This window comes from Cornus florida, unplaced genomic scaffold, assembly GCF_030987335.1.
Source record: "Cornus florida cultivar Cherokee Brave unplaced genomic scaffold, ASM3098733v1 CherokeeBrave_3.0.0_Hap2_Chr05, whole genome shotgun sequence".
In the NCBI taxonomy this organism is placed as follows: Eukaryota; Viridiplantae; Streptophyta; class Magnoliopsida; order Cornales; family Cornaceae; genus Cornus; species Cornus florida.
The window spans coordinates 76,501,912-76,515,957 of NW_026775575.1; the positions used below are offsets into that span (position 1 = coordinate 76,501,912).

A 14,046-nucleotide genomic window follows, 5' to 3' on the forward strand; every position below is an offset into this window, starting at 1 on the left:
TGCAAATGATGCAGATATGAATGAATGTGATGCACCTATGTCAATAAGGACTCTAGCCCAAGAACTGAATACTGAAAGATACCTCGAACTGTAGAAGTCCTTGTGGAGGTATCAGCCTGTGGCAATGCATAAGCTCGTCCCTGAGCCCCTGACTGCTGAGAACTGCCCTGGTGGCCTGACTGATGTCCAGAAGCAGTAGGCGTAGAACCTTTACCTGAATAAGAACTAACTGGTGGCACCACTAGCTATGGTGCCTGAGGCACCCTGAAACCCGACTAAACAACTGCAGACTATGCTGGTGTGGCTTGTGAACCAGTGCCACCCTGTGCTCTGCTCCGTGGATGAGGGCAATCCTTCCTTATGTGACCGGTTGCTTGCAATAATTGCAAGTCCCCTGAAACCCCTTTGTCGAAGCTATAGGCTTACTAGCCTGTGATTGACTGGTCTGTGGTTAAAGCTGCAGGTAGCGAGGCTTGATATGCCCCGGCTGCTGACAATGGTGACAAATCACTCCACAGGCTGATCCCGAAGATACAGGAACTGTGGGTGCAGACAGAGCTTGCTGTGACTGTCCCTGAGTGCGTGAACTGTCCCCGGCCTTAGCCTTCTTCCACTGATTCCCGAAAGATGACGGAATGTCACTGCGAGGCTGCTTGTGTGAACCCTTGATCCATAACTGATCCTGTTCCTCTGCCTTAGCTAACATTGCCCTCTAGACCACCTCTCTGTAAGTCCTCAAATCAAGAATTGAGACCCGGGGCCTGATGTCAAGATATAGTCCATCCTGAAATTTCATTGCCCTGGCCTCATCTGTCGCCACCATGTCCTCGGCATAACGAGAGAGAGAAGTAAATCGTGTCTCATACTCAATGACACTTATAGTGCCCTGATAAAGACCTGTGAACTGTATTCTCATCTCCTGCCTCATAGCCCTAGGAAAGAAGTGCTCGAAGAACAAACCTCTGAACTCATTCCAAGTCATCAACTCAACATTGTGGACATTGGTCATAGACCTCCACCAAATATCGACATCTCCCATGAACATAAAAGCTGTCAAGGAGATCCTCAATCGGTCTGTAGGCACTGCCATCCTATCAAGCTTGCGTACCATGAGATCTAGCCATACCTCTGAAGCAAGCGGATCCATACTCCATGCAAATTGGTCGATCTTAACCCTCTGTAACTTCATGAAGTAATCCAATACCTCATTAGCAACTGGTGCCGGTACCAGAATTTGCATCCCTGCAATATGCTGACGAAACATCTGTTGAATGGACTCTGACATCCCTAGAACCACTCCCTATGCAATCTGTTCTTCATAAGTCGGCGCTCGTGGTGGATTAGGAACCGTGCCACGAACTGGAATCTGGTGCGACCGAGCGTGTGCACAAAATAATGCACAACACTTTAGGTTTAGAAATAATGTCAAGTGGGCACCATATTTTAAAATTTATAAAACCACTAAACACTTATACTATGGAGTATGAAGTGAGCAAGGATCGTCCCAAGAGATCTAAACAATTATAGGTTTTCCAAAATTGAATTATACTTTAGTGCTTATGTGATTGCCAAAAGGGTTTTGTTTGTGATTAAAACTAATTTTAAACTAAATGATTGCAATAAAGAAATAGAGTTTAAGAGATTGGAAAGAGACTTAGAGTGTAGGATTCACCACTAAGCACATTCCCTAACTCACTCACTTTCAACTAATTGGGGAAATAATACTATGTAATCTATACGTGGCTAACAAGTGCAATGAAAAGTGTAAACCATCAATTTCAAGCATGAATCAACTACCTAATGACAATTAAACTAAGTGTAGTGCAATTCACCCATTCAAAGCATGATTTATCAATCCAAGTTTCAAATTTAACACACATTAATCTAGAAGATAATGCAATTGTAACAAAAAGTATGGAATTCAAACATAAATATGGATGGTCTACTTACCTAATAATTGAATTGCAATTAAATTAATTAAACTTAAATTAAACTAATTAAACATGAATTTAAAACTAATTAGACAACAAATTAACCTAAACATGTAGTACCATCCATCAAATGGAAGCATTTTTCATCAATTTGAAACACAATTACAACTAAGCAATACCATGCATAGCCATCACAAGAATCAATTAACAAAGAATTAATGTGTAAAATTTGTTTATCGATCAACCACACATAAGACAATATGAGATTAATACAGATAATCAATTGGAAGAATTTAATTCATAATATTCAAGACTATACACTAATTACATAAATTAATCCCCAAAAAGTATGAAAAGAGAGAGAGAATAGGTTACATGCTTAGGGTTTATCCAACCCTAAGTAGAAGAATCAGCCACTCATGGTTGATAGAGTCGAAGATAGGACAATCCCCATCATCTGCTTCATCTTCTCTAAACTTTTCTTCCAAACCCTAGCCTGTTCTTGCTTTTTCTCTTTTTTCGCGTGTTTTTCCAGAGAGAAAATATGATACTACGATACAGAAAAAAAATAAAAATAAAACTTAATTAATTTCTCTAATAATCTTTACCTAAATAAAAACTAAAACTAACCCTAATCTAATGGCTCACTGGGCCTTAAGTAACAATCTCATTAAAGCCCAACAGTTCCCAAAATGAGCCCAAAAATTAAATAAAAACTGTAATGTTGCTAAGTCCTGGGGGATCGATCCCCCACCCTGGGGATCGATCCCCCCAGAGTTGACAAATTCCTTTAAGCCTTATTCAGCTCCAATTTTGTCCCGGGCTATTTGGTTTGCTTCTCCATCTTTGGGAATATCATCAAAGGCCCGAAATTGACCGCTTTGTGCCATTGTCTGAAAATCTTTGCTTAACTCCAGAAAGGCTTAATTGGACCGTTCTTAGCTCATTTTAACTTTATTGCCCTGAAATACACATAAACATAAATTAGGACTAAAACATAAAATTAAGATAGATGCAAAGACTGAATACCTTAGCTTAAGTGCTGAAATGTGCAACATTTAAGCACTTATCACGCCCCCAAACTTAGATATTGCTAGTCCCTAGCAATAAACTACAACATGGAAATGAAACAAACATATATACAATTATGAACTAATAAAGCAAATAAAGATAACACCACTTTCGTAGGGATCACGGTTGCATTTAGCATATGCAACAAGCCTTTTAAACCCCTAGGTTACCCCTAGTGGATGAGTGAAGTCTCGTGAGGGTTTGCAGAAATGATACCCACAAACATCAACAGCTCTTTCTTACTTGAGAAGTAACGACATATATCAAATAAGTGTTTAAAGTAGACTACTTCAAGTATGCAAATTTCTGCCATTTCTAAGCTATTCTCAATATTTCAACATCATGTAAGCAACAATGGTCCTCCACACATCAAGCAAGTTAATCATGCAAATTAAATCAATTCTATCATCCTTTTTTAGTGAACCGGCATCAAAATGTGTTGCTATCTTAGCAAATCAAAGTAATGGCATAGCCTTACCCTCAAACTAACATACAGATATAGTACCAGACATCAAGACATTGAATGAACCTTGTTATTCAATCAAACATCTTTTTATTGATTTCATTTTTTTTTTAATTTTTTATTTTTTTTATGTATGACTATGTGCAATGTCCAAGTTCATTAAGCTCTCTAATCACCCTATGTAACAAGCGTTGAGCCAACGACTCCCAAACCAGATGGTCTTAGGGCGTTAAGTGTAAAGACACTCCTAAGGGCGTAATGACTCAGAATGACTAGGTTACGAACTCAAACTAATCATACATCTTACATTCTTTCCTTGTCTTCCTTTTTAATCAGTTGACAAGTTGAAAGAATGTAGTTTTTTTTTTTTTTTTTTTTTTTTAAATTTATTTCTTTATTTTCTTTGCAAGGTCATTTTATCAAGAATGAAAGCTTTCAAAGCATACTAGCTCAATTGGAACAAACCAAGACAATAATCAACTAAGCATGTACCCCATAAATTGAATGCTAGTGTGCGCAAGTGCAAATGTAGAATTCTAGAATCAACTCTCAAAGTATTTTCAACCAATAAGATGATGTGTACCACAAAAGCAAACATGATGTCAAAAATTAAAATTTACCCCTAAATGGCATCCTAGAGCATACAAGAAGTATTAGACTCTAACAACTTGTTTTTTAAAGGCACTTTGCTTCAAAAGTTCAAAATCATTGCCAAATATATCTCAAATCTCAATCATGCATTTAAAGCTCAACTTAAAGTAGAATATAACAAGGCTACGTTACCTCCAGACTTAAACTGCACATTGTCCTCAATGTGCAATGAGAACAATGAAAGAAATGGAAAGAGTATACCATGATGGCAAAAGTTAATGACGCCCGGCAATGATCCATGACGAAAGAGGTCTCCCCCGAACTTGGATGCAAAAACCTACTAGAAAAGCCACATTAGCAACTCACATCAAATATCAAATGGGATAAGTAAAGCATACATTCCAAAACAATATAGAATAAGATGTAAAGAGATATGATATCAAGCCCTTTGTAAAAGATGAAAACATGCATAACTAAGCAGAAAGGCATAACGGGGACACATATTTTTGAAATTTTTGTGATATGTTTTTTTTTTTTAATTTCAAGAATGGGATTGATATCCCAGTGTTTTTTTTTTTTTTTTTTTTTTTTTTTTTTTAACACAAAGAAAAATATTCTAAACTAAAAAGAAAAAATATATACTAAACTAAAAAGAAATAAATATATACTAAAATAAATCAATTCAATTTTTTTTTTTTACAAAGGAAAAGAACATGTATATACAACCAACAAAATAAAATAAGAAAAATGGGCTAAGTTTAACGTCTCTAGCAAGACAGAATGTTACTGAAATTATATTTTATTTTAATATATATATTTTTTTATTTTTATCAAAAATAAATAAAGAAATAAATAACTAAAAACACTACTACAAATTCTACTTAGCTTTTTTTTATTTTTTATTTTAAACATCAATGCTACTCTTTTTTTTATTTATTTTTTATTTTTTATCTACTTTTTTTTTTTTTTAATAAATCAATTCAAATATATATATATATATATATATATATATATATACTTTTTAATTATTAAAATTTTTATGTTATGTTTTTATTTTGTTTATTTTTTGTTTTTTTATTATTTTAATTTTTTCTTTTCTTTTTTTTTTTCTTTTTTTTTTCTTTTTTTTATTTATGTATCAATTAGAACGGCGAAGCCAAAAGCTCGCCGGAGAAGATGAACAGCCGCGACCGCTGTTGGAAGAACCAACCGCCGCAAGAATTCGGCGATCCAAAAATTCGCCGGAAAGACGACGCCGATGCAACGGCGACCTCGCTAGAGAATAACGAGCCGTGAACCAACCAGCCAGAATTACCAGCTAACGAACCCAGAAAACGGCAAACGGCGTCGGAAAGACGAACCCAGATACGACGCCGGAAAGCAACGAACAGCCGCGTCGAAAAATAAAAGGCGAAGCCAACGGCAAACTCAAACCGTCGGCGGAGAAGAACTCAGAACCATGGCGCCGTTTTTAACAGCCGCGACACCGTGGAAGAGGAGAAGAGATCAGCAGAAGATTGTGGGTTCCTGTACATCGTGAACGCCAGGAGGAAATTTAGAGTGGCGACTCGAAACTGAGAGAACAGAGAGGAATGTATTTTGGAGATTGAAGGTAGGGCATAACAAAGCTAAGGGGCGATCGATCTGCTTTGACGGGGAATCGACAATTTTAGGCAAAAAATGTCCCCTTCACTGTTTAATGAGAAGGGAGAAACATAAGTAAAATGGGATCGATCCTTTTGGACGGGGGATCAATCCACTTGGCCTATTTTTTTGTTGCTCTCTGCCAAGAAAATGGGATCGATCTCCTACCCATTTTGGGGATCGATCTTTCTTTTTTCCTTTTTTTCTCAATTTTTAAAATTTTTTTTTTTTTTAAAAAAAAAAAATAATAATAATAATAATAAATAAAATAAAATAAACAAAAAAATAAAACAAAACAAAACTAAAAAGAATATATACACTAAAATGAAAAATAGATAAAAAAATAAAATAAAAATAATAATAAATAAAATTGAAATAAAATCACTTATCAACCTATACTAATTAATACTTTTTAATTTTTATTTTTTTTTTATTTTTTTATTTTTTATGTTTTTGAATAAATCAAAACTAACATGAAATATATACAAAAATAATAAAAATAATAATAATAAAATAGAAATAAAATCAAACACCAACCTACATTACTCATTTACAATTTTTTTTTTAATTTTTTTTAAATTTAAAAATGCATAAATATACAAAAGAAAAAATAAAAATAAAATAATAATAAAATGTAAATTAAAATGCAAGGAAGGAGAAACTCGATACAACTAGTGTTTAACGTCGCTAAAAAGACGTGAGATGTTCTCAATCTTCAAAGTAAATGGGATCTACCAAGAGGGCAGATTCCACATTTCTTTGAAAATTTTGTCCATCAATGTATGGTTTAAGCCTTTGACCATTAACTTTGAAGGTCCCTTCATCTTTTAGATTTTTAAGTTCAACAGCCCCATGAGGTGAGACGGAGATAATTTGATAAGGGCCTTCCCATTTGGTTCGAAGCTTTCCAGGGAAAAATTTGAGCCTAGAGTTGAATAACCAAGCCTTTTGACCGGCTTCAAAGGACTTTTTCACAATATGTTTATCATGAAATGCTTTTGTCCTTGCCTTGTAAATTTTTGAACTGTCATAGGCATCATTTCTCAATTCCTCTAGCTCATTGAGTTGGAGTAGACAGTCCTTTCCAGCCTTATCAAGATCAAAGTTGAGCCTTTTTATTGCCCAAAGTGCTTTGTGTTCTAGCTCAACCGGAAGATGACAAGGCTTCCCATAAACAAGTTTATATGGAGACATGCCTATTGGAGTCTTGTAAGCTGTCCGGTAAGCCCACAAAGCATCGTTCAATTTTCTTGACCAATCTTTTCGGGTCGGATTGACAGTTTTCTCAAGAATATGCTTGATTTCCCTATTTGACACCTCGACTTGCCCACTTGTTTGGGGATGGTAGGGAGTGGCCATTTTATGTGTGACGGAGTATTTCAAGAAAAGTTGCTTTAAGAATTGATTACAGAAATGTTTTCCTCCATCACTTATCATAGCCCTTGGCATACCAAAACGAGCAAAGATATTTGATTTAACGAATGCAATTACCACGGAGTGGTCATTCGTTTTGGTAGCACAAGCCTCAACCCACTTTGAAACATAATCAACGGCAACGAGGATGTATTGAAAGCCATAAGACATTGGGAATGGTCCCATAAAGTCTATGCCCCATACATCGAAGATTTCAACTACAAAGATTAAAGTTAAGGGCATCATGTCTCTCTTTGACATTGATCCCAACTTTTGACACCGAACACACACCTTACGAAAGTTATAGGCATCTCGGTGGATAGTGGGCCAGAAGAGCGCACTTTGAAGAACCTTCAAAGCGGTCTTTTTTTCACTAAAATGCCCACCACAAGCAAGTGTGTGACAAAACGCAAGGACGCTCGGAACTTCACTTTCCGGCACACATCTCCTGATGATTTGATCCGGGTAACAACGAAACAGAATGGGATCTTCCCAATAGTATTTCCGGATGTTAGCAAAGAATCAGTCATTTTCTTGTTTTGACCAATTAATGGGAAGTTTGCTGGTTGCAAGATAGTTAACAATGTCGGCGAACCAAGGCAACGTCCCATTTGAGATTTGAAAGAGTTGTTCATCCAGAAATGATTCATGAATTTCAAGATTTGGAGAAGATTCAACCATTAATCTAGACAGATGATCGGCAACGACATTGTCGGAGCCCTTTTTATCCTTGATTTCAAAGTCAAATTCTTGAAGAAGTAGAATCCATCTTATCAAGCGAGGTTTGGTTTCCTTTTTCATTAAAAGATGCCTAAGAACGGCATGATCGGAAAACACAATTACATTGGATCGTAAGAGATATGACCGAAATTTATCAAGGGCATATACTACGGCAAGTAACTCTTTCTCGGTGGTAGAATAGTTCAATTGGGCACTTGAGAAAGTCTTACTCGCATAGTATATAGCATATGGTAGTTTACCTACCCTTTGCCCCAAAACAGCACCCATTGCGAAGTCGGAAGCATCACACATAATCTCAAATGGTAAGGACCAATTTGGAGGTTGCATGATAGGAGCGGATGATAGAAGAGTGCGAAGTTGATGAAAAGCATTTAGGCATGCTTCATCAAAGACAAATGGAGTCTCCTTGGCAAGAAGGTTACACAAGGGTCCAGCAATTTTGCTAAAGTCTTTGATGAATCGGCGATAAAAACTGGCATGTCCTAGAAAGGAGCGGATTTCTCTCACCGTAGTAGGTGGAGATAATTCAGAAATTAGCTCAACTTTCGCTCTATCTACTTCTATTCCTCTTTTAGAGATGACATGTCCAAGCATGATTCCTTCTTGAACCATCAAATGGCTCTTTTCCCAACTTAACACAAGATTAGTCTCACGACATCTTTGAAGCACTTTTTTGAGCTTTTGGAGACACGAATCAAATGAGGACCCAAAAACCGAGAAGTTATCCATGAAGAATTCTAAATACTTCTCCACCATGTTCGAAAAAATTGACATCATACACCTTTGGAAAGTGGCAGGAGCATTGCACAATCCGAAAAGCATCCGTCGATAAGCAAATGTACCGAAAGGACATGTGAATGTGGTCTTTTCTTGATCCAATGGATCTAAGGCCACTTTATTGTACCCCGAATAACCATCTAGGAAGCAATAGTATTGTTGCCCAGCCAATCTTTCCAAGATTTGGTCAATGAAAGGTAATGGAAAATGGTTTTTCCTAGTGGCAGAATTCAGCTTTCGGTAATCTATGCAAACACGCCATGAAGTGGCGGTGCGTTTCGAGATGAGATCACCCTTAGTATTTTTAACAACTGTGATTCCTGACTTCTTGGGAACCACTTGAGTTGGACTAACCCATTTGGAATCAGAGATAGGATAAATGATTCCTGCATCTAGAAGTTTCACAACCTCCTTCATGACAACTTCCTTTATATTTGGGTTCAATCTCCTTTGAGCATCCCTAAATGGCCTTTCATCCTCTTCCATGTGTATGCGATGCATACAAATAGAAGGGTCAATGCTTTTTAGGTCAGCCACACTCCATCCAATGGCTTCTTTGTTAGCTTTAAGCACTTCCAAAAGATCATTCTCTTGGTCATTTTCAAGATTGGAAGCAATGATGACCGGAATAGTCTCTTTTGGGCCTAAGAAGGCGTATTTCAGATTTGATGGAAGAGGCTTAAGCTCAAGAATAGGAGGAGAGATGAGAGATGGAACTGGTGGAGTACTAGAGAGTGAAGGAAGAGGTTCTTTCTTGCTTTTCTAAGGTGGGTAATCCAAAGTGGCCACAAAGTCCATCAAAGCATTCACCTCACTTATGGATCCTTCTGTGTCAAAACCACAACTTTCAAACATTTCACAAAGGCACGCCTCAAGAGGGTCCTTAGATAGAATAGAGGGAAGAGTCTCCTCTATGGTTTCATCTAAGACATCTACTAGGAAACACTCGTCTTCATCTGTGGGATGTTGACTTGCATTGAAAACATTAAGTTTAACCATCATGTTGCCAAATGAGATATCCATAATGCCAGATCTGTAATTAATAGTGGCATTGGCGGTGGCAAGGAATGGCCTTCCTAGGATGACTGGAATGTGATTGGTGAGATTAGGGACTGGCTCAGTATCTAGTACCACAAAATCAACCGGGAAATAAAATTTATCAACCTTAATTAGAATATCCTCAACAATCCCCCTTGGTTTCTTAATTGATCTATCGGCTAGTTGGATGACTACCGATGTTGGCTTCAAGTCCCCTAATCCTAATTGCAAGTAAACAGAGTATGGAATGAGATTGATACTTGCACCTAAATCAAGGAGAGCTCTACGAACCTCTTGGTTTCCAATAACACAAGAAATAGTCGAAGCACCCGGATCCTTGAACTTAGGAGGAGTGTTATAAAGAATGATGGAACTCACTTGTTCTGTTAAAAGCACTTTCTTAAGGTCCCTTCCCTTGCTCTTCCTCTTTTGTGTGCACAAGTCCTTCAAGAACTTTGCATATGGTGGAATTTGCCTAATTGCATCTAGAAGAGGAAGATTGATTTTCACTTGTTTAAACACTTCCATCATATCATGAATTTTTCCTTCTTGTCTCCCAAATGATGAAGTCTCTCTCAAAGCTTGAGGAAATGGAGCTTTTGGCTCATAAGGCTTCTCTAATTGGGGAGATGATGATGAAGATGATGGAATGTCCTTTTTGGAACCACTAGCATCCAAGGAAATTGGAATAGAATTTGGAATGAGATAGATGCAACCACTTGGTTGTGCCAATTCATTATCCTCCTTAGGTACCTCTACCTTATTATCCACTTTCCTACCACTCCTCAAGGTAGTAATTGCTTAAACTTGCTCATTTCCAGAAAATTCTGATGAAGGACTTGCTTACGCCATAAATTGCCCTTTAGGATTGGTCTCAGTTTGACTAGGCAACTTACCTTTCTCTCTCACATTTAAAGAATTAGCTAATTGCCCAATTTGAGCTTCAAGCTTTGCAATTGATTGAGAGTGAGAATGAAACAGTTGATTATCTTTTTGAAGATTACCTAAAGCTTGCAAGACTTTGTCCTCAAAAGCGGAACTCTTAGGAGGCGCTTGATTTGGATTAGAGTAAGATTGAGAATTTGATGCTTGAGGATGAGAGTAGGACTGAGGATTTGATGCTTGTGGATGAGAATATTGATTCACATTTTGAGGATAAAATGAAGGACGGTAACCTTGAGAATTCTGATTTTGATTTTGGAGATGTGGGGGAACATACTTTGCTTGGTAACCTTGAGTTTGAGGAGGGTTTGCACCGTCTCCTTGATTTCTCCATGCAAAGTTTGGATGATTTTTCCACCCCGGATTGTAAGTATTGGAATAAGGGTTGTTCCCTTGATGAATGAAAGCAACATTTGCTTGTTCTTGAGACTCACTTGGTATAATTTGTCCAAGAGGGCAATTTGAAGTTTGGTGAGTGTAACTAGAACAAGTCATGCACATTTCATTGGAATGGTGAGGATATGATTGAGTTACCGGACCTTGATTCAAAAGGAATGTATCAAACCTTTGAGTAAGATTTTTGACCTCAACGGCAATTTCTATGGAAGAGTCTATTTGATTTATAGCTTTCTTTCCTCCCATATGTGCTAGGTGACTACCCTTAGAAGATGAAGATCTATGCATTGAGTTTTCACTCATTTTTTTGAAAAGTTGCCAAATTTCATCTTCATTTCTTTCAATGTAGCTTCCGCCACAAGAAGCATCAACAATGCCCTTATTGGCATCGGATAAACTTGAAAAGAAACATTGAACTAATTGCCACTTAGGAATGTCATGATGTGGACACTTCTGTAGCAAGTCATTCAAACGTTCCCATGCTTCATGAAGGGCTTCTCCTTCTTGTTGTTTAAATTCACAAATGGAAGTTCTAATGGCATCAGTTCGACTTGCGGGGTAATACTTTTTTAAGAACTCTTGTTGCAATTGTGCCCAAGAGGTGATTGTATTTGGCCGCAAGTTGTTGAACCAATATTTAGCTTTATCCCGAAGAGTGAAAGGGAAAAGCTTCATTTTTAGGACTTCTTCCGGAACATCCGTGATTTTCACGGTGGAACAAACTTCCAAGAACTCATCTAAATGTTTATAAGGCTCTTCATTGCTCAACCCATAGAAAAGGGGGCACATGTTAATGGTGGAAGCCTTAATCTCATAATGATGAGCACGAAAATTTGGCAATTGAATGCAAGTAGGTGCATTATATTGATTTGGAGTGTAACGATCCCTAAGGACCATTGGAGGATTGAGAGGATTGAGAGGAGGATATGGCATTTGACCTTGTTGATGATATGCCATTTGACCTTGTTGAGGGTTTGCCATTTGAACATATTGTTGTTGTTGCTCACCAATTGGGGGAACAACATATGGCCTTGGCATCCCTAGATTAGGTTGTTGCACCGCATGATTAACTAGTTGTGGCATTCCCAAGGGTGGATGCACACCTTGAGGATCCACAATATGAACTTGTGGTGGGTGGTGCACACCATTATGATCCACATGACCAAGATCTACAATGGGATCTTCAATTGGATCTTCCATTAAAGGTGATGGAAGATCAAAATTTAAAAGATTAAGATGACTATCCCTAGTACTACTTCTTAAACGCCGAAGAAAAATTTCGAGATTTTGATTTACAAGAGCAAGAGCACGATTAAGTGATCTACGACCATGCATGCACTAGAACAAGTCAACACACCAACATTTCAAAATTTCAACCTCCACATACGATGTTCCCAAACTCCTCAATAATATCAATGCACTTAAAACAAATAAATGCCTCCACACGGGCCGATGCCTTCTACAAGAAGGTATGCTTGTACTTAAAAATAAAACAATTCAATTTAAGCCTCTACTTGGGCTGTCCAAAGCATGCAAATTGGTATACAATTAAAGTACTAAAATTAAAAAGAACTTACAGATGGTCCTTAAGCAACTTCAAATTTTTTTTTAATTGCTTCTAAGTCCAGCGTTTGCTCCACTTTGCTTCAAGTACCTAATTGACAAATCAAATAAAAAAAAATTAAAAATTAAAATGACTTAAAAGTAGACAATCAACAAAGAACTAATGTTTAATTCAATTCTTCAAAACCGTTAGATCCCCGGCAACGGCGCCAAAACTATGGTGCGACCGAGCGTGTGCACAAAATAATGCACAACACTTTAGGTTTAGAAATAATGTCAAGTGGGCACCATATTTTAAAATTTATAAAACCACTAAACACTTATACTATGGAGTATGAAGTGAGCAAGGATCGTCCCAAGAGATCTAAACAATTATAGGTTTTCCAGAATTGAATTCTACTTTAGTGCTTATGTGATTGCCAAAAGGGTTTTGTTTGTGATTGAAACTAATTTTAAACTAAATGATTGCAATAAAGAAATAGAGTTTAAGAGATTGGAAAGAGACTTAGGGTGTAGGATTCACCACTAAGCACATTCCCTAACTCACTCACTTTCAACTAATTGGGGAAATAATACTATGTAATCTATATGTGGCTAACAAGTGCAATGAAAAGTGTAAACCATCAATTTCAAGCATGAATCAACTACCTAATGACAATTAAACTAAGTGTAGTGCAATTCACCCATTCAAAGCATGATTTATCAATCCAAGTTTCAAATTTAACACACATTAATCTAGAAGATAATGTAATTATGACAAAAAGTATGGAATTCAAATATAAGTATGGATGGTCTACTTACCTAATAATTGAATTGCAATTAAATTAATTAAACTTAAATTAAACTAATTAAACATGAATTTAAAACTAATTAGACAACAAATTAACCTAAACATGTAGTACCATCCATCAAATGGAAGCATTTTTCATCAATTTGAAACACAATTACAACTAAGTAATACCATGCATAGCCATCACAAGAATCAATTAACAAAGAATTCATGTGTAAAATTTGTTTATCAATCAACCACACATAAGACAATATGAGATTAATACAGATAATCAATTGGAAGAATTTAATTCATAATATTCAAGACTATACACTAATTACATAAATTAATCCCCAAAAAGTATGAAAAGAGAGAGAGAATAGGTTACATGCTTAGGGTTTATCCAACCCTAAGTAGAAGAATCAGCCACTCATGGTTGATGGAGTCGAAGACAGGACAATCCCCATCATCTGCTTCATCTTCTCTGAACTTTTCTTCCAAACCCTAGCCTGTTCTTACTTTTTCTCTTTTTTCGCGTGTTTTTCCAGAGAGAAAATACGATACTACGATACAGAAAAAAAAAATAAAAATAAAACTTAATTAATTTCTCTAATAATCTTTACCTAAATAAAAACTAAAACTAACCCTAATCTAATGGCTCACTGGGCCTTAAGTAACAATCTCATTAAAGCCCGACAGTTCCTAAA

At 36.7% G+C, this 14,046-nt stretch overlaps 1 non-coding gene across 1 annotated transcript; it reads left to right on the forward strand.

Annotated features, from left to right (window-relative positions):
• Positions 1-11,440: 11,440 nt before the first annotated feature.
• On the forward strand, positions 11,441-11,547 carry LOC132310584 (small nucleolar RNA R71). The gene has a single exon (XR_009482647.1). It is a non-coding gene; the product is annotated as a small nucleolar RNA R71 (small nucleolar RNA).
• Positions 11,548-14,046: the final 2,499 nt, after the last annotated feature.